Raw genomic sequence first — 22,899 nt, 5'->3', positions numbered from 1 at the left:
GGTGAGCTGAAATTTTTCCCATTTTCTTTGAAGCAGTTAACGTAATTAGCACAGGAAAACAAGAAACATAGAAGAAATACCAAGCTCCCTTGGACTAGTTTCTCATCGTCTTCTGGAGATTTCCTCTAAACAGGGTTCGGGTTCTTCACAAGAGACAATGGCTCTTTTGTTGCAAGGACTATTCTAAACAGCAAGTGCGATGAAGATTACTTTTAAATTTTTGAAACATGCACTGTAAAATGAGTCATATAACTATAAATGGGATCAATTATTATACAGTGGGTGCTCAGCAAAGTGAAGATACTTACCTGTAGCAGGTATTCTCCGAGGACAGCAGGCTGATTGTTCTCACACTTGGGTCGACGGCCACGTCGGCCCAGGAACAGAAGTTTTGCTAGCAAAATCTCAAAAACCTTCCAGTGTCTTCTGGCGCGCACTGCATATACACGGACTGGTTTCCCGCCTGTCGCGTCAGTAAGGACCTCAGTGTAGTCCAAAAGCAAGAGGAGAACAATCAACAACTCCAAAGGGGAGGAGGGCGGGTTTGTGAGAACAATCAGCCTGCTTCCATGGAGGGCTCCCTCTGGTGGCCGCTGGCGGTATCGCGCCCAGCCAACACTTTGGCTGAAGTTTTTAAAAGAGCCTTCCAGAGCTTTAAGAGTCAGTCTTAAATACAAAAAAACAAACAAATTCTAATCTGTATTCTCACAAATGGCTTAACAGGCCCTGTTACCGGTTCCCTCTTCTTTCATATATGAGAGAAAATTTAGAGCATAAGATTAAAAAAAAAAAAAGTCTTCCACTCTAACCCACATGGCTTTAGAGCACTGCCTGTTTATTTCAAGAGTCTTATTTTATTTTATTTATTGATGCTCAAAAATTTTACAAGTTTACAATCTTGAACATGAAAGTCAGGAAGGAAAATATATTACAGGAAATTAGAATCTCCCAAATAACAAATGAATTTAATGCCTTGTCTTGGACAGAATGCAAAACAAATTCTAACCGGTATTCTCACAAATGGCTTAACACAGGCCCTGTTCCCATTTCCCTCTTCTTTCAGAAGAGAGAACTAGAACATCGTGTTTCAGCAGGAGTCTCCCTCCGGATGTGGGAGACTTGGCAGGTCTGTAGACCTGGAAGAGTGGAAGAGATGCCAGACCGCGAGGGACGGGGTTCCCGGATCCTTGAATACGTGGGAAAGGTGTACTTGGCGTGTGAGGGCAGCGAAATGCGTCTGACTTGCTATCTCTAAAGTCATGTTTCACTTATTTTGTTTAGAGTTTGTGTTTTCTGTTACGAATATAGTTTAAGAGGACTTTATTAGGCGCTGTGAAACCCATAAGTTTCTTCTGGTTACATCCCTGAAAAGGAAAATTGCTTTGTACAGAAGTTTGCATGCATATTTATATTATCCTAGCTGTCTATTCCTAATGTCTCTATGCTGCCTAAAACAGTAGTAAGTTACATTAGTTGCTAGATATTTGTTATATTTTTCCTTTTTGATTTTCAGCACTGGTGTTTTCTGTCCAACAAACTAGTGTGAATGAACTGGTTTATTATTGTAAACACTGATATGTTGCTTTCACGATAATCAGTTGTCCTTGGAGCAATAAATGAATAAAATTTCAGTCTAACGTTTAAGATTATTCCAGCCGTGGCAAAACAAAAAAAAAACAACAAAACTCTTTGCTGACTATCATTATTCTGGTGCCTGTTGACTGTTTAGAGATCCAGGGATTAGGGGAAGGGGGACTGTAGAATTCCAATTTGGGTGGGATGACAGGGGTTATAAGAGTCCAGACTTCATTGTCGTATTGTCATCTAGGATCATTGCATGAAAGTCTTCTCTTGTTGTTTTCAATTAAGAAACTTTGTGTGTATATATATATATATATATATATATATATTAAAAACAACATCCTCACCCACTCTTGTTGAATATTAATCTGTTTGTTTTTATTCCCTCACTGTCCCATACCCAAAAGAATGTAGGCAACAAATTGAGCATTAATCACATTTTGCTTTTTGTTTTGGTCAAATGTTTAAAATGATTGTATGCTGAACAACTTGAACATGTTTCTCACAAAAACTGTACAGAATAAACAAGTGATAGGGTAGAAAATAGTTATTTTCTGGTTCACATATGTGACTATATCTGGGAAAAGGCGACTAAAGTCACCTGAAACAAATAAATGAGGTTTTAATGAATTTTGTTAGAGCAAACAGTTCAATACAACAGTCCAAACCACATCCTTTTTTATGTACAAAAATAAAAAGTTAGAGAAATTCAAACATGTAACTTTTGCAGACTGCTTATGGACCCATGACATGCAAAATTGGCCATTCTCAACCTTTTGGATCAGCTGCTTTAGAGGTGTATTTTCAAAGCACTTAGACTTGCAAAGTTGAGCCTCCAGTCACCTTTCCCCAGAAATGATCACATTCTAATGATGATCTCTACCACAAGTTGAATTGGTCACTGCCATTTTGTTCTGGGATTTCATAACAGGGTTATCTGCTGTAGCACTTGTTGCATAAAATGGGCTTTGTGACAGCGTTACTGTCCAATAGTAAATGATCCTTTTTGTTGCCTGTGATGTAAAGGGTAATGGGATTTGTTATACCAACTTTCTGTGGTACAGTCAAAGCAGTTTACAAGTATTATATGCAGGTACTTTCTTTTCTAGAGTGCACAGTTACTTTGTGCTAGCATATTGCTCACATATATATATATATATATATATATGGAGGAGTGGCCTAGTGGTTAGAGCACCAGTCTTGCAATCCAGAGGTGGCCGGTTCAAATCCCGCTGCTGCTCCTTGTGATCTTGGGCAAGTCACTTAACCCTCCATTGCCTCAGGTACCAACTTAGATTGTGAGCCCTCCTGGGACAGAGAAATATCCAGAGTACCTGAATGTAACTCACCTTGAGCTACTACTTAAAAAGGTGTGAGCAAAATCTAAATAAATAAATATATCTTCAATGTTCTTACATATTGTGCAAAGTGCACATATTTCAGAGTTAAAAATAAAATGGAGGGGGGAGGGGACTGGCAGTTTACTCTTGCTCCTTTGTGCTTCTAGTTCAAGCACAAACCTTTAACAGCTATACAGGGATTTCTTCCCTATTTTATATTCTCTCCTAACTTATTTCTTAATCTAGTCATTGCAATGTTTGTTGTTGGGCTGTCGCTCGCTACCAAGGTAACTTTCAGAACTGTGTAGTCATGCTCCTTAAATCTGATGTTGCAGTTGCACGATAACTATAAATCCCTTCACCAAAAGGCAGTGGATGTGATCTTCACAAAATCCTCAACTTCTGCCCATCTTCCTTCCTCTGAAACCCCCTTCCCCCCATAAAAATGTTGATTCAGTATTACGTTTAGCTCGTTCCTTATTCCTTTTCATTCTGCCAGGCCAGTCCAGACCAGTGGATTGAGTCCTCGTATCAATAGATGTCGCTGAAATAGTTCACTGTTTTTTCCTGTATCACCTTTTATATGGGCATTTGTAGCCTTGGATTTTCCACTATTTTTCTGTCTTCAGCAGATGGTGTAGATTGGTCAGATCTGGTATACACCAGGGTCTGGTGACTCTTGGACCATTGGTGTGCAGGGTGTAGCCTCTCACCTGGTGGATGCAAGTCCTGGAAGTTCTAAATTTCTTACAGAGAGATATGGAACAGAGTCTGGCCCTCTGCTTCTTTAAGACATGGGTACGGGTAACGGTCCACTCATGTTTCAGAGAGAAGGTTCAAGGCACCTCTTCTCTGGTCTAGTCTTACTCAGTGGGACTTTAACTTGGTCTTGCATGTCCTAGCAGCCCCCCCCCCCCCCTTTGAGTCACTGAAGGGTGCCTCTCTGAAGGTCTAACTTTGAAGATAGTATTTGTGGTTGCTATATTCTCAGCCAGCGCTGCGTACTTGTAGTAGCGCTATAAAAATGATAATTAGTAGTAGGAAGGTCTTGGAACTGTAGGCTTTGTCATGCAGAGACCTTTTTCTGTCCTTGGGTTGTGGTACTTCTGGCATTTTCAGACCCGGGATGGTCAGATTCCTCATAGACATTTCACAATGTCCTTCCTATATTTAGTTTTGTAAATATTGAAATCATATTTGTTTTCGTTATGAAACTATAGTAATTTTGTTTGACTTATAATAATTATTATTGTTGTGGTTTATTTGTTATGAAACGATATCAATTTTGTTTGATTTATAATTATTATTGTGGTGGTTCTGGACTGATGTTGTCCTTTTCTTGTTGTTACCCCCCTCTGAACTTAAATTAAGGGATAGTAGTGGGCTATTTGTCCACCATCATCATTATCAACTGTACTTTGTTGGTATTGTAACATTAGCACACAAATTCTCTATTGCAGGGGAGGTGTGGATATGGGACGGTCGGGGACATGCTCAGAACTTACAAGCTAAGGTTATAAAATACTGTCAGTTGTACATACAATTATAACATTTAGTTGTAGACCTTTACACCGGCCATTGATGATGTAAGTGGCTGTACCTAAATGTTGGCATGTAAATTCAAACTTATGCTGGTATTCTATAATAATCTGGAAGGCTTATTGTGCTTCCTGTATGCATCCCTGTAGTATTCTGTAACAGCAATTATGCATATAATTGCCGATATAGAATTCATGCTTAGGATGCAGTGTCATGGCACCTAATTTTTGGCGACTTTGTAGAGAATCACCCCCTTAGTGTAAAAGAAAATGGTGCCTTTCTCTTTCCTCCATTTGCAAACTCATATAGTCTGTTTGGAAACTGGGTGTGAAAAGACATGGTAAAGTGTTTTGGTTAGGGGGCTATATGAGGTGTGGAGCTTACCCAGTAGGCACTATCTCTTGGACAAAATGTGCCTGAAAATGATAAGACTATACAGCTTCTCCGGTCTGTCTAGCCACATCTACGATAACATGTTCTTTTTAAATTTTTGAACTCTTGAAGACTTACTTAAAGCCTGCCTTCCTTCTAGATTAGATTTTATTCTCTTTGGTTGCCTACCCCCCCCCCCCCCCCCCCAATAATGGTCTGTTTCTTCTCTTGGCACAAATGCAGGTTTGTTTGTTTTTTCACTTTGAACCATGTGCTGCTATCCTTAGCAATACCTGTGGCTCTTTAATTTTACAGGGAAAAGTGGGGCATTGCCAGTAAAACAGTATGGATGCTGCTGGAAGGGGTGCGGCATCAGTGATTTAGGTATGGTGGCATTCACCTGAGTGTCCTATAGTGGCCTCTGTCCCCTGCAATAAATCCTTTAATTACATATTTGTACAAGGCATTTGGGCTTTGATGGAGCCTTTTCTTTTGAAAGCTGTTTTGTTCTGTTTGCACTTCTGGTTTAAAACTGTAGCTCAGCCTGTTGTGGTGTTTTCAGATAGGACTAAGCTGCATTTCCAGGGATAATATTTTAATCCATGGCTAACTGAAGCAGAAAGTAGAAATGTTTCTAAAAGTTTGTAAAATTACTTGGTGCTGCCTGCCTGGGCTTTGCCAGAGTTTTTGTCTTTTTGAATTAATAACCTTTTTTAAGCTGTGAATTTTTTTTCAGTAGAGAATCAGTTAAATCTTTTTCAGTTCAATAGATGTTTATTGTTTTTTTTTCAAAAGTATTACAATAAGATCATCAAATATAACAAATAGAATAGTAACCCTCCAATCAGGAAATAAGCAAAATTTCCAAGTTGAGTATAATACATATTAATGTTTTTAAGTAAAATCAAATGATGTAGACTATATGCAATTGTTAAACACTAATTGGCAACTACAGAGAAAATGAGAGATATGACACAGTGGATTTTGGAACAAATAAACTCTAGGACTGAGTTGGGGTTTCAGAGAATGAAACTACCGGAGCCCAAATTTTTCATTAGTGACTAAACTGTTAGAATAGGCAGCCACTTTGCATTCAAATCTATGAAAATTTGCTATTTAGTAAATTAACTGATTTCCAGTTGTGAAGAATCATCTGTAGTAAAATGGCTATTAATATATCTAAAAGTTTTTTTTGCCATTTATCCAGTGGATCAGAAATAGTTATAGATCGGAATAGGATAATGTCACTGTTTAAGGGGGAGTGAATAGGTAATATCTTTCCTATGATAGACCAAATAGAAGTCCAAAAGTGTGGGAGATTAGGTCAAGAGTAAACCATGTGCATAAGGTCTCCAAGATGAGAATTACAATGCCAGCACAGGCATTATCTTTGAGCTTAGCTCGATAAAGTTTACTAGGAGGCATATTTTCAAAGCACTATGGAACGTTTGAAGGCTAAGTGCTTTGAAAATTCTCAAATGTTTATAGAACAAAGAGGTATTATGGCCTTGAATCAATGCCAAGTTACAGAGTCTGGAAAAGTCAGAAGTCTCAATATTGTAAGTATTTGATTTGAGTAGTTTTTGTAAAGAATGTTTTAGTTGATACCACCCAAAGAATTCTGAGGGAGGTAGAGAGAATTTCTCACAAACTGGAGGCGGAGGACAAGATACCTTCTTCACAAATATGAGGCAAGTTAGTGATTCCTCTATTAAACCAATTAGCCTGGAAAATAGGACATCAATTAAGATTTTGGAATTAAACCTAATGGGAGTATCAGCAAGCTGGACACCAGGTTTGGAAAGTGAAGAGAGTAAAATATGTAGAGAGTGAATGGTGGATTGAACAAGATCTGAGCGGCGAGTCAATGTATGTTTGGGGGCATATGAAATATTAGATAAAGGAATAGGGCATAATAAGTCAGATTCTATCTTAATCCACGCATGAGATGACTGAGATAAAGAGGGGGCGGACATCCAATAGGAACCATATTGTAATATGGCAGATACATGGTAAATCAACACTCCCATCATCTTTGGAAGCCTTCAATGTTTTTAAGAAAGTGATTTTTTTTTGATCCAAAGATATATCAAAATATTTGACTCTATGGATTTGTAAAAAGAGGAAGGGGCCATGCCGGGGAGCATACGAACACAGTAATTATATCGCTAGAGGAGACTACTGGTTAAGTAATTTATTGAGTTTAATAAGATCTAAATTAAGTGACATAAGTTGCTCTCTCTCTTTATGGAACAAAATTCCCAAATATTTTAAGGAGAGAGAGGCCCATTTAAAATTGGAAGGCCCAATATCTGATATTGTGGTATTATCATTTAAAGGCATCACTTTGGACTTATCCTAATTAATATGATAGCCAGCAGAAGAAAGAGAAATGGGACTTGATATACCGCCTTTCTGAGGTTTTTGCAACTACATTCAAAGTAGTTTACATATATTCAAGTACTTATTTTGTACCAGGGGCAATGGAAGGTTAAGTGACTTTCTCAGCGTCACAAGGAGCTGCAGTGGGAATTGAACTCAGTTCCCCAGGATCAAAGTCCACTGCACTACCTAAACCAAATTCAACAAAGCTGGAATTGAAGTAAGAGGATGAGTGAGAAAAATGAGTAAGATATGCCAAAGATTTGAACTGATTTGAATTGAAAGATAAGCCTTGGATAGAAGAGTCTGACCTTAGAGCAATGAGCAAGGATTCCAAAGCAATGTTGAAAAGTAGTGGAGATAAAGGGCAACCCTGGCTAGTGCCTCTATGTAAGTGGACTCTATTAGATAAGGATTCATTAACTTTAATTCTAGAGATGGGTATAGTATATAAGACTTTTATCCATTGAGTAAGTTATTCTCCACAACTAAACCATATCATCGTATCAGAAAGGTGAGATCATTCAACCATATCGAAAGCCTTTTCAGCATCCAGTGAAAGGGCAACAGCAGGCTGATTGTAAATATGACCTAAATCAAGTAATGCATGAAAGGGTCAAACATTATCACCAATAAAGCGACTCTTCATGAAACCAACTTGGTCAGGCTGAATGAGTAAATCCATAACTTTTTTCCAGAAGAGAGGCTACAACTTTTGCCAGAATTCTGCAATCTAGATTCAGAAGGGAGATAGGTCTGTAGTTAGAGACTTTGGTAGAGTCTCTCCCAGGTTTGGGTAGAACTGTGATATGTGCTTCAGCAAATCTGCCTTGATCTAGTGGATTCAAAAACAAGTATGGAAAAAGTCCACAAAGTCTTGGAGCTAAAGTGGAGTGAAAGTACTTGTAGAATTTGGATGGATAACCATTTGGCCCAGGAGCTTTATGATTTTGCTAGAGATTTGATGGCATCAGAAACTTCTGCAATGGAAATAGAGGCTCCTAAGGCTTCATGTTGTAAGTCAGACAGAGTGGGATGTGGAAGAACGCGAAGAAAAGATAGACTGGAAGCAGTGGAGTCATTGAGAAATGAAAGTTCAAACTGTTTGCCAATGGAGGTATCATCCTGGAGAACTTGAACTTGAGATGACATAGATGCAATCCTGGATCTTTGTTGACGAATAACCAAATAGTGAGCTAATAACCTGCCGGATTTGTTGGCTGAAACATACTTGCCAGTCCGTTGAATAAAAATAGATTGTAGAGCTCTGTGACTGTACATATGATTAAGACAATATTTTAGTTTCAGCAGTTCATTGGGTGGGGGGGAGGCTGTAGACCAGAAAGCATATGAGAAAGTTCTAGAGAAGAAACTTCAGATTCCAGTTGTTGAATACGAGAGAACTCCATTTTCTTACTCTGAGTTATAACTAATAATTTCATCTTGAAGAGATGATTGATGAAGTTCTGCAGAAAAAAAAATTTGTTGTAAAAGTTTATTTTTTTCTATAAACACAGAGTCTGATAAAAGAGCAATGTTCATTTTCCAACTTTGTTTTCTTTATCTGTTGCCACATTTGTATGAAGTCTGAGATAATGGAGCTAGACATTTGGAAACTAGAAAATAATCAATCCTTGAGTAGGAATGATGTGTGGCTGAATAGTGGGTAAAGTCTTTGTTTGATGGGTGCATAATCCTCCAAGGGTCACATAAACCAACATCTTGAATAATATTATGCAGATCATGCCGAGTTACTTGGGCGGAAGGAGCAAGAACATTGATGGTCTAAAATCAGATCAAGAGGCATGTTGAAGTCTCCATCAATAATTAAAGGATTATGACAATGCTCTAATAAGATATCTCCAGTAGATTACATAAAATTAGGAGAGTCAACACTTGGAGCATAAATGCACAGGATAGACAGCAGGTAGGAATTTATATTAGCCTCAACAATGACCTGTCTTCCATCCTGGTCAATATTCTGTTGCAAAATCTGTATGTTGGGGATTTTTTAAACATAAGACTTTTTTTTTTTTTGATTGGTCAGGGAAAAAAAAAACATGGTGCCCTGACCAAGAAAAGTTATATTTAGGGCACTCAGGAGCATTTAAGTGAGTTTCTTGCATTAATATGTCAACATTTTCAAAGATACCTTATGCCTTTTCACAGGATGATTTAACCCATTAACGTTCCAAGATGCAAGTTTAAGCATGGAGAATATAAAGAATGTACATTTATGGAAATAACATAGATCTTGAAAGAGACTGGGAAAAACTGTTATTTACCAAATTACATATGGAAAAGGAGTTGCATACAGAAATTTGATAATTTTCTTATTAGGGAAATAAGAAAAAAGTCTCATGAGTAAACCTCCCCAACATGAATAAAAACCAGAAACCGCTAACCAGCGTCACAAACAAAAACGCACAAAATCAACTTCATTGAACTCCGCTAAAGAAAAATAGAAAAAGCATGAAATACAGTGATTGGGTTCCAACACCAACTCGTTCCATTCTAGCTCGCTCACAATGCTGAGAGAAAAAAAAAAAAGAGGGAGAAGGGAGTGGGCCGGGGAATATAAGTAGGAGTATTGTAAAATCAGATTATCTAAACCAATTGGCGTATATGGAGTATAAATACCCTATTACATAAAATCTAGAAGGGGTAGGTGATATGAGTCTGAGACTTAAATATCGAGAAGGTGAAAGGACTGTCATACATTGCATTGAATATAAAATAAAGGGTATGTAGTGAACTAATATTATATGAGTAAATAAACAAGATTGCTGTTCATTACTCTGAATCGCTATCAATAAAGAAGGGTCGGGTTGTAAAAATCAGAACCCTTCAGCGTTTATACTGAAAATTGGTAAAATCTTCATTAATATGAAACCACATGCTTGATTTATTCTACTTATCCCAAGCTTCACGCTTTCTGGAGATTTGACTGTGGTGTAGCTTTAAAACAAAAAAAATTGCTCATACATGAGTGATTTTCATCCTTAATGCAAAGCATATAAATATTCTTTCAGCTGTTCAAATTCCTAATTGCTTGTGAATCTGTTCCAAGTCTAGTTTAATCTGTTCAGGCTGTTGAGGTGTGGGATGGCATTAAAATCAATCTTCTACTATAATAAAAGGTATCTCCAACGTTCCAAAGCTGACTCCATGGCTTCACGGGTTCGTGTGGGTTGGGTGGTTCGTATTATAACGCTAGATGAGATCGCTCTGTCCGAGTCCGCCCTGGCCTGGCGTCTAAACGTGATGACGTCAAGGGCGGCCCGCCCTCGCGTCAAAACGTCATGACGTCGAGGGTGGGTAAAACACCGTAACGAACCAACGAAACCTTCAAGGAAGCCACGGAGTCAGCTTCAGAAGGTTGGAGGTGCTTAAAGTTTGGCAAAGGTATGAAGAACACCGCTGTGTGGCTGCAGGGGGGGCAAGGGAGAGAGCAGAATCGCTGTGTAGCTGAACGGGGGGGTAGGGGCAGAGCAGAATCGCTGGGTGGCTGCAGGGGGGGGCAGGGAAGAGAGCAGATTTGCTGGGTGGCTGCAGGGGGGGCAGGGGAGAGAGCAGAATCGCTGTGTGGCTGCAGGGGGGGGCAGGGGGAGAGAGCAGAATCGCTGGGTGGCTGGAAGGGGGGCAGGGGGGATAGCAGAATCGCTGGAAGGATGGAGGGGGGCAGGGGAGAGAGGAGAAGGGCTGCATGGCTCAAGGGGGGCAGGGGATACAGGAGAATCGCAGGGTGGCTGGAGGGGGGGGGGGGCAGGGGAGAGAGCAGAATCGCTGGGTGGTTGGAGGGCGGGCCAGGGAGAATAGCTGGGTGGCTGGAGGGGGAGGGGGGCAGGGAAGATGAGAATCGCTGGCTGACTGGAGGGGGAACAGGGGAGAGAGGAGAATTGCTGGCTGGCTGGAGGGGGCAGGGGAGAGAGGACAATCACACACACACACACACTTGCACGGTGCTGCCAACCACACGGGGGGGGGGGGAGGCAGGGAGTCCTCAGACCACAGAGGGAGGGGGGAGGTATCTCTGTCACATACACTCTCTCTCTATCTCACACACACACTTTCACAGTCAGTGTCTTTCTCGCTCTCACACAGTCTCTCACACTATGTCTCACACTGTATCACATTCACTATGTGTCACAGTCGGTCACACACACTCTTTCTCACACAGTGTATCTGTGTGAAACACACTCTCTCACAGTCACTGTGTCTTACATACACACCCGCACACACTTTGTGTCTCACAGACACACTCGCACCCTGACTCACTCTCTCTCTCTCTGTCACACACTCGCACATTCACTCTCACTCTCACACACACTCTCTCAAACATACACACTCCCAGGAAAACCTTGCTAGCGCCCGTTTCATTTGTGTCAGAAACAGGCCTTATTTACTAGTATAACAATAAACAAGATTCATTTGGGCCAACCTGACATGCAGACAAAATGCCAAGAAAATAAACAAGCATTAGATAACTCTAATCCTAGATACAGCAAAACAAAAGAGCTCTCTCCAAGCAATGAAAGAAGAGCAGCAATATAAAGATATCCATATATTCCCCCAAACAATATGTACTATCCCAACCCAACTGATGCAGAAAAATGGAGGGGAGGGGCATCTCTGGACCCCATTTTTTAAAACTTTTATTGAATTAAAATATACTAAGAAAGAAAACTTGGTACAGAAAACAGGGTGAATTAAGAAATTATACGCTAAAAAGAGAGAAAAAAATATGAATACAAGAAAAATATGTATACAATCACCCATAACAGCCCACAAGAAGTGGGAGATCCAAGGCACAATACCAAGAAATTACAAAATAACAATTGCAGTATGCATGCACTTATAAAGAGCAAAATTCCTTCATATCAAGGTGCACATGTCAAAGGATGCAATCCCATGGTCCCTGAAAAGCTACTACTCTTGGATAATAAGGCATTTAGATGAGCTGGCTCATAAAAATAGATCTGATTTAAACTTAACACATTTACATGGGAAATTCAACCAAATAGCCCACTAAGTTGTAGTATCCTAGATTTCATCTCGAGAAACAATTTAAATCTGGAAATACTCAAACCAAGCAATTCAGAAATGTTTCCTCTGTTTCTTAAAAAAAAAAAAAAAAGATGCAACACCCAGTCTCTATCAAGCTTAAGTACAAAATGTGTTGCTGGAACTGCTTCTTGTTTTCTGTCTGTCCCTGGAGCTATATCTTGGCTTGTAGGCCTTTTCTTAAGTTAAAAAAAATTAAATTAATTTTTAAAAGTAACAAGACAAGTATACAGTGGGGGAAATAAGTATTTGATCCCTTGCTGATTTTGTAAGTTTGCCCACTGACAAAGACATGAGCAGCCCATAATTGAAGGGTAGGTTATTGGTAACAGTGAGAGATAGCACATCACAAATTAAATCCGGAAAATCACATTGTGGAAAGTATATGAATTTATTTGCATTCTGCAGAGGGAAATAAGTATTTGATCCCCCACCAACCAGTAAGAGATCTGGCCCCTACAGACCAGGTAGATGCTCCAAATCAACTCGTTACCTGCATGACAGACAGCTGTCGGCAATGGTCACCTGTATGAAAGACACCTGTCCACAGACTCAGTGAATCAGTCAGACTCTAACCTCTACAAAATGGCCAAGAGCAAGGAGCTGTCTAAGGATGTCAGGGACAAGATCATACACCTGCACAAGGCTGGAATGGGCTACAAAACCATCAGTAAGACGCTGGGCGAGAAGGAGACAACTGTTGGTGCCATAGTAAGAAAATGGAAGAAGTACAAAATGACTGTCAATCGACAAAGATCTGGGGCTCCACGCAAAATCTCACCTCGTGGGGTATCCTTGATCATGAGGAAGGTTAGAAATCAGCCTACAACTACAAGGGGGGAACTTGTCAATGATCTCAAGGCAGCTGGGACCACTGTCACCACGAAAACCATTGGTAACACATTACGACATAACGGATTGCAATCCTGCAGTGCCCGCAAGGTCCCCCTGCTCCGGAAGGCACATGTGACGGCCCGTCTGAAGTTTGCCAGTGAACACCTGGATGATGCCGAGAGTGATTGGGAGAAGGTGCTGTGGTCAGATGAGACAAAAATTGAGCTCTTTGGCATGAACTCAACTCGCCGTGTTTGGAGGAAGAGAAATGCTGCCTATGACCCAAAGAACACCGTCCCCACTGTCAAGCATGGAGGTGGAAATGTTATGTTTTGGGGGTGTTTCTCTGCTAAGGGCACAGGACTACTTCACCGCATCAATGGGAGAATGGATGGGGCCATGTACCGTACAATTCTGAGTGACAACCTCCTTCCCTCCGCCAGGGCCTTAAAAATGGGTCGTGGCTGGGTCTTCCAGCACGACAATGACCCAAAACATACAGCCAAGGCAACAAAGGAGTGGCTCAGGAAGAAGCACATTAGGGTCATGGAGTGGCCTAGCCAGTCACCAGACCTTAATCCCATTGAAAACTTATGGAGGGAGCTGAAGCTGCAAGTTGCCAAGCGACAGCCCAGAACTCTTAATGATTTAGAGATGATCTGCAAAGAGAAGTGGACCAAAATTCCTCCTGACATGTGTGCAAACCTCATCATCAACTACAGAAGACGTCTGACCGCTGTGCTTGCCAACAAGGGTTTTGCCACCAAGTATTAGGTCTTGTTTGCCAGAGGGATTAAATACTTATTTCCCTCTGCAGAATGCAAATAAATTCATATACTTTCCACAATGTGATTTTCCGGATTTAATTTGTGATGTGCTATCTCTCACTGTTACCAATAACCTACCCTTCAATTATGGGCTGCTCATGTCTTTGTCAGTGGGCAAACTTACAAAATCAGCAAGGGATCAAATACTTATTTCCCCCACTGTACAAAATAATGTTTCATCAGTGAAAGAAACATATTCCATGCTCAAATGAATATATAGTATCTCCTTTTTTTTTTCCTGTTTTTTTTAACGTTATTTTGTAATTCTGTTAATTTGGGTAGGTTTGTTTTTTTTAACCACTAAAGATAAGTAATATGACTGCTCCGGTATTTTTCAGATTTCTAAGAAATAACGTTTGAGAGTTAACAGTGGAGCAACAGAGGCAACCTTAGAAAAATTCACAATCTGTAAAGTTTTCCTGTACAACAAGTTTGCAAAATTTTCAAGTCTACGATGAATCACCAGATTTTCTCTAACTAATGCATCTTGAGAGTCGGAGACAGTTTTAAGCTCAGGTTTAACAGAACTTAAGTCCTTTTCCATGAAAGAGACCTCTTGCTGAATGTCAGCCAGTGATCCTCTGATAATTGAAAGGCTAAAAGCTCCAGGATATAGAGAATGACAGGGGGACAAAGTTTGTCTCCGTCCTCATGGGCTCTGACCTTATCTTTAGAAGCCTCTAACAATTATGATTTTATATTTAAATCTTTTTCTTAACCCTCACCACCACCCTCTACCCTTCTAACCCCAACAACAGCTGATTTCTACTACCCCAAGGAATCCTAATATACCCTGTTAAAATTTACAGGTTACCCATTGTGTATGTCCTAGAGGGGAGAAATATGCCCTATGAAGCATGATTATGATTTTTAATCTGTGGATGAATAAGAAGTCATCAACAATCTCAGGGTTCAGTCTAGTTCTCCTGTCTTCCACAGTCCTTCCTGCAATACAAGATGTCTTCTTAGAAGATGTGCTGGCAGCAGGAAGTATAAGATCCCCCATGCAGTTTGCTAGTTGTGGCCAGCATGTTTGCTTGCTTTTCCAAAAATCAAAATATTGTTGTCTGCATCACTCAAACATAAATAACAGTCCAGTTCGTTAACAGGCTTCAAAATAGAAAATGACACAGGGACAAAGTTTGTTCCTGTCCTTGTGGGCTCTGTCCCCACCCTATCCCCGTGGTTATTGCGGATCCCTGTACCTGTGTCATTCTCTACCAGGTTACTTGAAAAGGAGCAAAGCCTCCCATATAACATCAAGAATAATCAGTTTTGGTTTACCAGACAATGCTGATCTATGCAACTCCTCTAATAACTGCTCTATATTCAAAGAATTCCTTTGGTGTTCTTCAGCAGGCCTCGTGTCTTTCCTGCCGGTGGAAACAGGTGACCCCATCATCAGCACAACCACCATGGCTCCATCCATGCCATCAGGCGAGCAAACCGCACAGGAGAAGCACTGACGCTGCTCCATGCTCCTCCACCAGCCTAGCCGGGTTTTGTGACAGGTCCCTTGATTCCAGACTCGATGTGGTGTCCATGTCAAACAAGGGAGGCAGCTTTCCTTCACCTGTCTCGCCCTGTAGTGACGCCTTTGATCCTCCATTGCTCACTACAAATCGTTCCATCGGGCCCACAGCTGCTGGGACAGACTTGTCTCCGGGGTAAGTATGCGTCTGACTCCCTTCTCTTACCCATTAGAAGATACAAATATTTAGGCAAAGATTTTTCTGAGAAATAAACAGGTGTGGATTACAGCAGAGTTCATTACAGATGTGCATCCGCCATATTGGAGCTCCCTAGTCTCTGGACCCCGTAATTGAATTAGAAAGACTGTCAATAAAAAGAAGAAAAGTTTTGGATGGTTTGGATGTTGAATTAAGGAATAAAACAGAAATTTAAGGAATAAATAGATGCAGAGTGAAGATGAAATAGGCATAGAGTGCAAAGAACACCCGCTGTGGTGTCGAGGAGTGCAAAGCTAGTTCTTTAGGCAGTGTATATACAAGTACACAATCTTTTGTCCAAAATTCTGAAAACCGAAACAATTCAACAAACTGAAAGTTTTGGCGCTGGAAGTCCTCCAATGTGACACCACTGAAACCACAAAGGTGTGTTGTGTCTGCTACAAGTTGGATGTTTCTGTTCTGCTCATTGAGGACTGTGAAAATGTCAAAGTTGCAGATTCCTCTTGGGGTAGCAATGAGAAACAGAAAAGGAAGTGTCTGTCACTATTGATAGCACAAAGTAGAGTTATTGCAGAAGTTTGATCAAGGTGTAACTGTTTAGCACCTAACTAAAGATTACAGTGTGGGAACTACAACCATGTTATTACTTCAAGAAATGGAAAGGTAAGTTGAAGTTTTACAGTGACCATGATGAAACTAATGAAATATAGGAAAACATTGCACAGAGCAAAAAAATGTAGATCTAGACCATGTGCTAATTGTGTGGGTTTGACAACAAAGAAATGAACGTAATGCTATTGAAAGATTTGATGGGCATGAAGCAACCTAGAAAATACCATGAAGAACTGAACATCGAAGGCCAGTGTGAATATTTAGAAGGTTGGCTGCAGAAGTTAAGAGTGTCATGGTGTTAAATATTTCAAAATCTGGTGAAAAAGCTTCTGCTGATTACGAAGCAACTGAAAGTTACACTGATGAATTTGCTAAGATAATAGCACATGAAAGCCTTAACCTTATCCTGAACAGGTTTTCAATGCTGATTAAACAGCTCTCTAGTCGCACTATATTTCTAGAAAAATATTAACAGCTGATGAATGAGTACCATCAGATTTCAAGGACGCAAAGGACAGGGTGACTGTTCATGCATTTACCAATGCTGCAGGCACACACAAATTAAAGTTGGCAGTGATTGGGAAAAGCCAACATCCAAGGGGTATGCTATCTACCTGTGCATTACTATGCTAATAAGAGGAAATGGGTAACCAGAGAAATGTTTACTGATTGGTTCAGTAGCCAGTTTGTAACAGCGGCTTGAGCACATTGTAGAGAAGCTGAACTGGAAGAAAACTGTAATGATTTATTGGTTCTAGACTACTGCTCATTTATTTATTTTATTTTTAGCACATTTATATCCCACATTTTTCCCACATGTTAGCAGGCTCAAAGTGGCTTACAATGTACTGATTAGGCTAGCGCCAGACTAGTGGTGAAACAGTTACAATTAAAATTGAGAGGATAGAAGGAATAGGGTGAGAAGAAAAAAAGGGGAAAGGGAAGAGAGTGTAAAATGGTCCGAGGAAATGTTACTACTTATTACAGGGGCAGATTATGCAATAGAATCCAAATTCAGAAGCACGCAAAGTATGATATTTCAACCAGTAAGTTTTTCTGTTACCAGGATTTTCAAATTTTGTAATTTCTAATTTAATAATACTAGTTAGGCAAGCCCCACAAGATGCATGTCCTTCAGCATCTAGTTCACTGCATGCTACATTTCACCAAGACATCTGAAGGGTAAAATAATTCTTTAAAATTCCACTCTCTAAGCAATTTGAACTGCACTTTCTGCAAAACAAGGTAACACTGAGATCACATTTCATCCTCCTCCTCAAGAACTTTTTGTGAAAAATGTTTTTGGCATTTATTTATCCCTCAGTGTGACATCTTTAGTACAGCCTTGTGACCAAGGAATTTTATGCTCCACGAAGACCAACGTAAAGACTTTTTTCTGAACTACATGCTTGATGCAGTGAACAAGAATTATAAGGATCCAAGACTACCTGGAAGAGTTTAGTCTTAAGGATGCCATTTATGCACTTGGTACCGCTTGGAAAGATGTAACTAAATCAATATTAAAAAATGCTTGATACAAACTTTGGCCATCAGTGATGATTGTTTGATGAAAATGAACCCACAGATGAAGACTTTGAAGGTTTCCATGTTGGTGATGAGAAGAAGATGATATCAAATCTCCATTGCTTACGCCAGAAGTCTATCATTCCTTGAGTGATGGAGAGATTGTTAAATAAAGATGAACATGAGGATAATAGTGATGACGATGACATTGTGAACATGGTAGAAAAAATTCCTATAGATGATATTTAATTTGACACATTTATATTCTGCTTGACCAGCCAGTTCTAAGCGAATTATGAGCAATATTCATATATAAAAAAAAGTACAAAACCAAATGGATCATAAAAATACATAACAAAATATAATAGTACAGACCAGAAAAATAACATCTTTATAGACCCTCTGCATTCTCAAATTAGAAGAGCCATTTGTTAAACAGAACCAATCAAATATTTATTAGAGTCAAGTTTTTAAACTATGCCAAAGTATTATATAGCTCTTACTATTACAAATAAAAGATTCCACCTTTACCAACTGTTTGTTCTGTGGTGTTCAATATAACAAGAGCTTGGGATTGATTAGCCAATTTTATTTCTGTCACTGAATGGAGACATCTTGAAGGTGTATAAATTTTCACAAAATCCATTAAATAACTAGAACTGAGACCATCAGGAATTTTAAAAACTAAAACTGTAAACTCAATTCTAGCCCTTAAGAGCAACCATTATAACCAAATCAAACAAAGGGTCACCTGGTCAAATTTAAAAAGCCATCTTTCATTGTATTGCTGAACTGGAGTACACTATTTCTGCACCATCATCGGATAGCCAACTGTCGACTGAAGGTAACACATGTTAAGCTTAGTTTGAGCCTGTTTGAGGGTACTGCTCCAATCCCATCATAGTATGACTGGCTCTGACCTGAGATGACGCATGTGTATCTTAGTCTGAGTCTGTTTGTGTTTGAAGTTTTACTGAACATTTTACTTTGAAATAAAGTATGCTGGTAATTTTATGGTCTATCTTTTTTTGATGTAACCATTCCAAAATCTGAATCCAAGAATTTTGGATAAAAGATTGCGGACCTGAATTAAAAAAAAAAAAAAGACATCCTGATTAGGGATAGAGAACTACAGGGTCAATCGTGGGAGTGATCAGGTGACTAAAAATTGTATCCTGGATTTGAGGCATATGCAAGCTGTATTTTGTTTCACAACCCTTCAGTAATATACAAACTAAGAGTTCAGTACAGTAACTCCACAAATAGTAATTAGTACCTCCAATTCCTGTATGGCAGCCATGTGGAAGCATGACAGATGTTCCTAGTGCATAGTGACATGCTATGTACACATCAGTGAAGTCTGAAATATTTGCATACACCTGGGCAGGTAACAACACTGCATTCATCTCTTTTTTTTTTTTGCTGCTTCAGAAAACAAGTGTGTTTTCTGTTGCTGCTGTCTTGAATGTACAGTAGGTAATCATGGTTGCAGCTGCCAGCAATGCTGAACAGTCTAAGATATATAAAAACTTATGAATTGTAGAAAAAATGTAAAGAAAAAGGGATGAAAGTGAAAACAAAGGCAAAAAAGGGAAATTGTGTATGAAAAATAAAATAAAGAGCATACTGGATGTCAGTATGACCCCATGATAACCTCCCGCAAGGCCCTTCAGCTGTTCAAAAAGAAGAAAAAAAAAAGGCTGCCTGGTATTGTAAGTCTATCCTGTGGAGAAAAGTGTCCCGTTTCTGTACCTCTCTCCCTCCTTAGTTGTATTTAAGTACTGGTCTTTTTTTGTTGTATCAAAACTTTGCTCTTGGCTGTTAAGTATTTTTTTAGCAGGGTATAACATGGTATATACAGTCCCTCTTTTTGTGGAATTATTTCTTGATATGAGAATTCTTGTCTTTGCTTCTTGAGTTCCACAGAGAAGACTCCTAACAAAAGCAAAATGACAGCTTGTGTCACTGCCATGATATGCACTTCATCTGCTTGCTCATGAAAGCAGATAACCTGCCTGTTGTCTTTTACCTTCTGCAGGAGCAGATCCAAGAGCAAGGTGAGCTCAGTTACAAAACTTTCAGAAGTTGGGGGTCAAATTTTAGGACTCCCCTCTGTGAGCTGTGGAACACTCTTAGAGCTTTCAATATTTTCCAAGAAGTAATCCGAATATTGTTTGGAGGCAAGAGTTTTACAGACTTCCTCTAGAGGTTTTTTTTCCCAGTTTTCTGAGCTGTAGTTATGTAAAAGTTTCCAATTTTCCCTTATCTGTTTTCTATGTTCTCTATTTGCTCTGTTTATTAGAGAGTAGGAACTGAGCCACTTTGCGAACAACAGTTTCCAGCCAGGTATCTAGGCTTACTTGTATTTGCTAGAGAGAATCCACTTGCGTGGAGAACTCAGTAGATCCCACGGGGCGTAAAATGAAAATACAAAAGGTGGGAGTGTGAGCCAGGCTATCCAAAGACTGAAACCAAGGTAAACTTAAAATATATGACGTTTAATAGTTAAAAACAAATAATAATAAAACAACAATCATACATAGAAAATGACTCGACATAACAATATGTTTCGGCCTGATGGCCTACATCAGGAGTCTATAAATAAAAACAATAAAAAGTTAAAAAATTACAATCAAATGCCCAAAAAGGGAACATATAACAGATATATGAATAAGCAATAACAAAGAAGAAATAATTATAACCATGCTAATATGACTATTTGAAAACATGTTTGTTAAGCAATAATAATAAACATGTAATGCATATGAAAGCTGACAACAAAGGAATAAATCAAAACGAGAAAAGATATGAAAACGCAGATGCCATATACTCTTCGAACGACGTAGAACCTGAATGCCGTAAATCAAAATATATGAAAAAAACACAAAATTACATGTACATTCATAGATATTTATAGGACATGAAAAAGACTGACCTGGTCACTGGGGTAAACAATGATTACAGATTATCAATGGGTATAATCACAAAATCTGTAATAAGACTGAAAAAAAAGGTGAATAAAAAATAACTAATGGAATGTGAAGATCACAAAAGAAAAAAGGAGTAATAATAAACATGACTAACCTCAAAACTAAAAAACAAAAACCAATCGAAAGATCTGCTGACAGGATCTAAAAAAGGAGGCGGTCTACAAGAGACAGAAAACAGCGTAGTCAATAATGCATGTGTGCCCACATTGATCCAAAGCTAGATAGCTGTTGGCCTTAAGTCAAGCTATGATGAGCTATGTGGCAACGTCGGCAGTGCTTGCAGCCTAACGCGCCTGAAGATGGTATTTAAACATCTGATAAAAATATATATAAGAGATACCCTCACGATGGTAAAGAAAAGCATACCTTGAAAAAGACCATTACATGATTGATCCGTCTGCCGCTGCGTACTGCACCAATAAGAAAGCAAAAGTGTATGCTGCTACAAAGTCACTTAAATAAAGAAAAACCACGTGAGCTCAAAAGATGACGTCATGATGGACGTAAATATGAATCATAACCTCTATTAGGGACAAATAATGCGCAGTATTAGCATTTTAACAAAAAATGAGAACAGTGTAGCAAAACTTAATATGAAAAATGAAAAACTGCAAAAATGAAAAAAAAAGCGGTGACCGGTATGCGTTCAATGGGCGGGGCTATGTTACGGCGTGTCATAGGGCAGAGTCAAGGAAACATAAACGTGCTGTTACACAGACAACGCCATCCAATTGTTGTTTAAAAACGAAGCACACAAAACTAAAAAAGAAGAAGAAAAAGTGTATTAAAAATTGAAAATCTACAATAAAAATGGAATTGGTAGGACTACGACCGGACGTACCGCAGGGTAGTACTACTAAAGTGGTGTATACATAATGGGCGGTGCGCCGTGCCTCACGTACTACAACAGAAAGGGCATGTTCCTGAAGTCAAACGTATATACAATCACAAGGGAGGATAAAGTAAGATAACTAATAAAAAAACAGTTAGAAGGATAACAATCTCCTTTGAAAGAACCAGCTCCAGTGAGAAAATAGTAAAATGGCCATGAAAAATAAAAATAGTAATAATGAAAAATCCACTAAAATATAATATAAAAAATATATATAAAAATCCATTTGAACATAAATATCTTATAAAAAAAACGTAGGCCATCAGGCCGAAACATAACGTTATGTCGAGTCATTTTCTATGTAAGATTGTTTTTTTATTATTTGTTTTTAACTATTAAACGTCATATATTTTAAGTTTACCTTGGTTTCAGTCTTTGGATAGCCTGGCTCACACTCCCACCTTTTACTTGTATTTGCTTCAGAAGACTTTGGTGCATGTATTTCTTGACTAGTGTCATATTGGGTGGTAGAGAAGGGTGAGAAATCCTCTCTTATCCATGAACTTTCCTCGTTATTGGACTTCTTCTTGTTGTCAAACCAAGAGACTGGTGGTAATTTGAAAGAGCTATAGGTTTTCATGGCCAAAACTGGCGAAAGCATGCATATGCGAACAATATGCCAAATGCTCTATGAATCTAGCCTGTATGATAGAGTGGCAAGATAGAAGCTATTTACTCAAGGAGTGGAGTAGCAGCCTAATGGTTAGAACAGCAAGCTGAGAACCAGGGGACCTCAATTCAAATTCCACTTCAGCTCCTTGTGATCTTGGGCAAGACACTTAACCATCTATAGCCTCAGGCACAGTGGGCACAATGAGACCTTCAGGGACAGAAAAAATTCCTACTGTACCTGAATGCACACCACTTTGATAGTGTTCAGGCTTCCAGATGGTAGATAAATTAATCAAGAAAGCTGACCTTGAATCTCATTTCAAATATGAAAAGAAATACAGTGCAATCCGCTTAAGTGCAAGGGTCTGGGACCAAAGAAATGCATGCACTTAACCGTTGTGACCCAAAGAAGCTTGGCATCTGATAAACATATGTACAGTACTGTTTATTATATGTACAGTATACAGTCTCCGTTAACTGACGTTAGGCTTACTTGAAGTAATCAGTTATAGTCCTCTGTACACTATTGGGTCTGTGAGTTCCATAGACTACGTCTGCCAGATGGTAAAAACTGTCATAGCACTGACATCCAGTGGCCTCCAGATAGGCCCGCACGGTGTTGAGACTCTCCAGCGCTCT

General features: G+C 39.2%; 1 protein-coding gene across 1 annotated transcript in view; it reads left to right on the top strand.

The window, feature by feature from the left end:
- The first annotated feature begins 10,543 nt into the window (after positions 1-10,543).
- DLG5 (discs large MAGUK scaffold protein 5) overlaps positions 10,544-22,899 on the top strand; it is a 298,386-nt gene continuing 286,030 nt past the window's right edge. Inside the window, 2 exon segments of the mRNA XM_030203236.1 lie at positions 10,544-10,619; positions 15,296-15,606. The gene's annotated coding sequence lies outside the window, so the exon portion shown is untranslated.

The sequence above is a fragment of the Microcaecilia unicolor genome, chromosome 5 (assembly GCF_901765095.1).
Source record: "Microcaecilia unicolor chromosome 5, aMicUni1.1, whole genome shotgun sequence".
Classification (NCBI taxonomy): Eukaryota; Metazoa; Chordata; class Amphibia; order Gymnophiona; family Siphonopidae; genus Microcaecilia; species Microcaecilia unicolor.
This window is presented reverse-complemented; position numbering and strand designations above follow the sequence as displayed.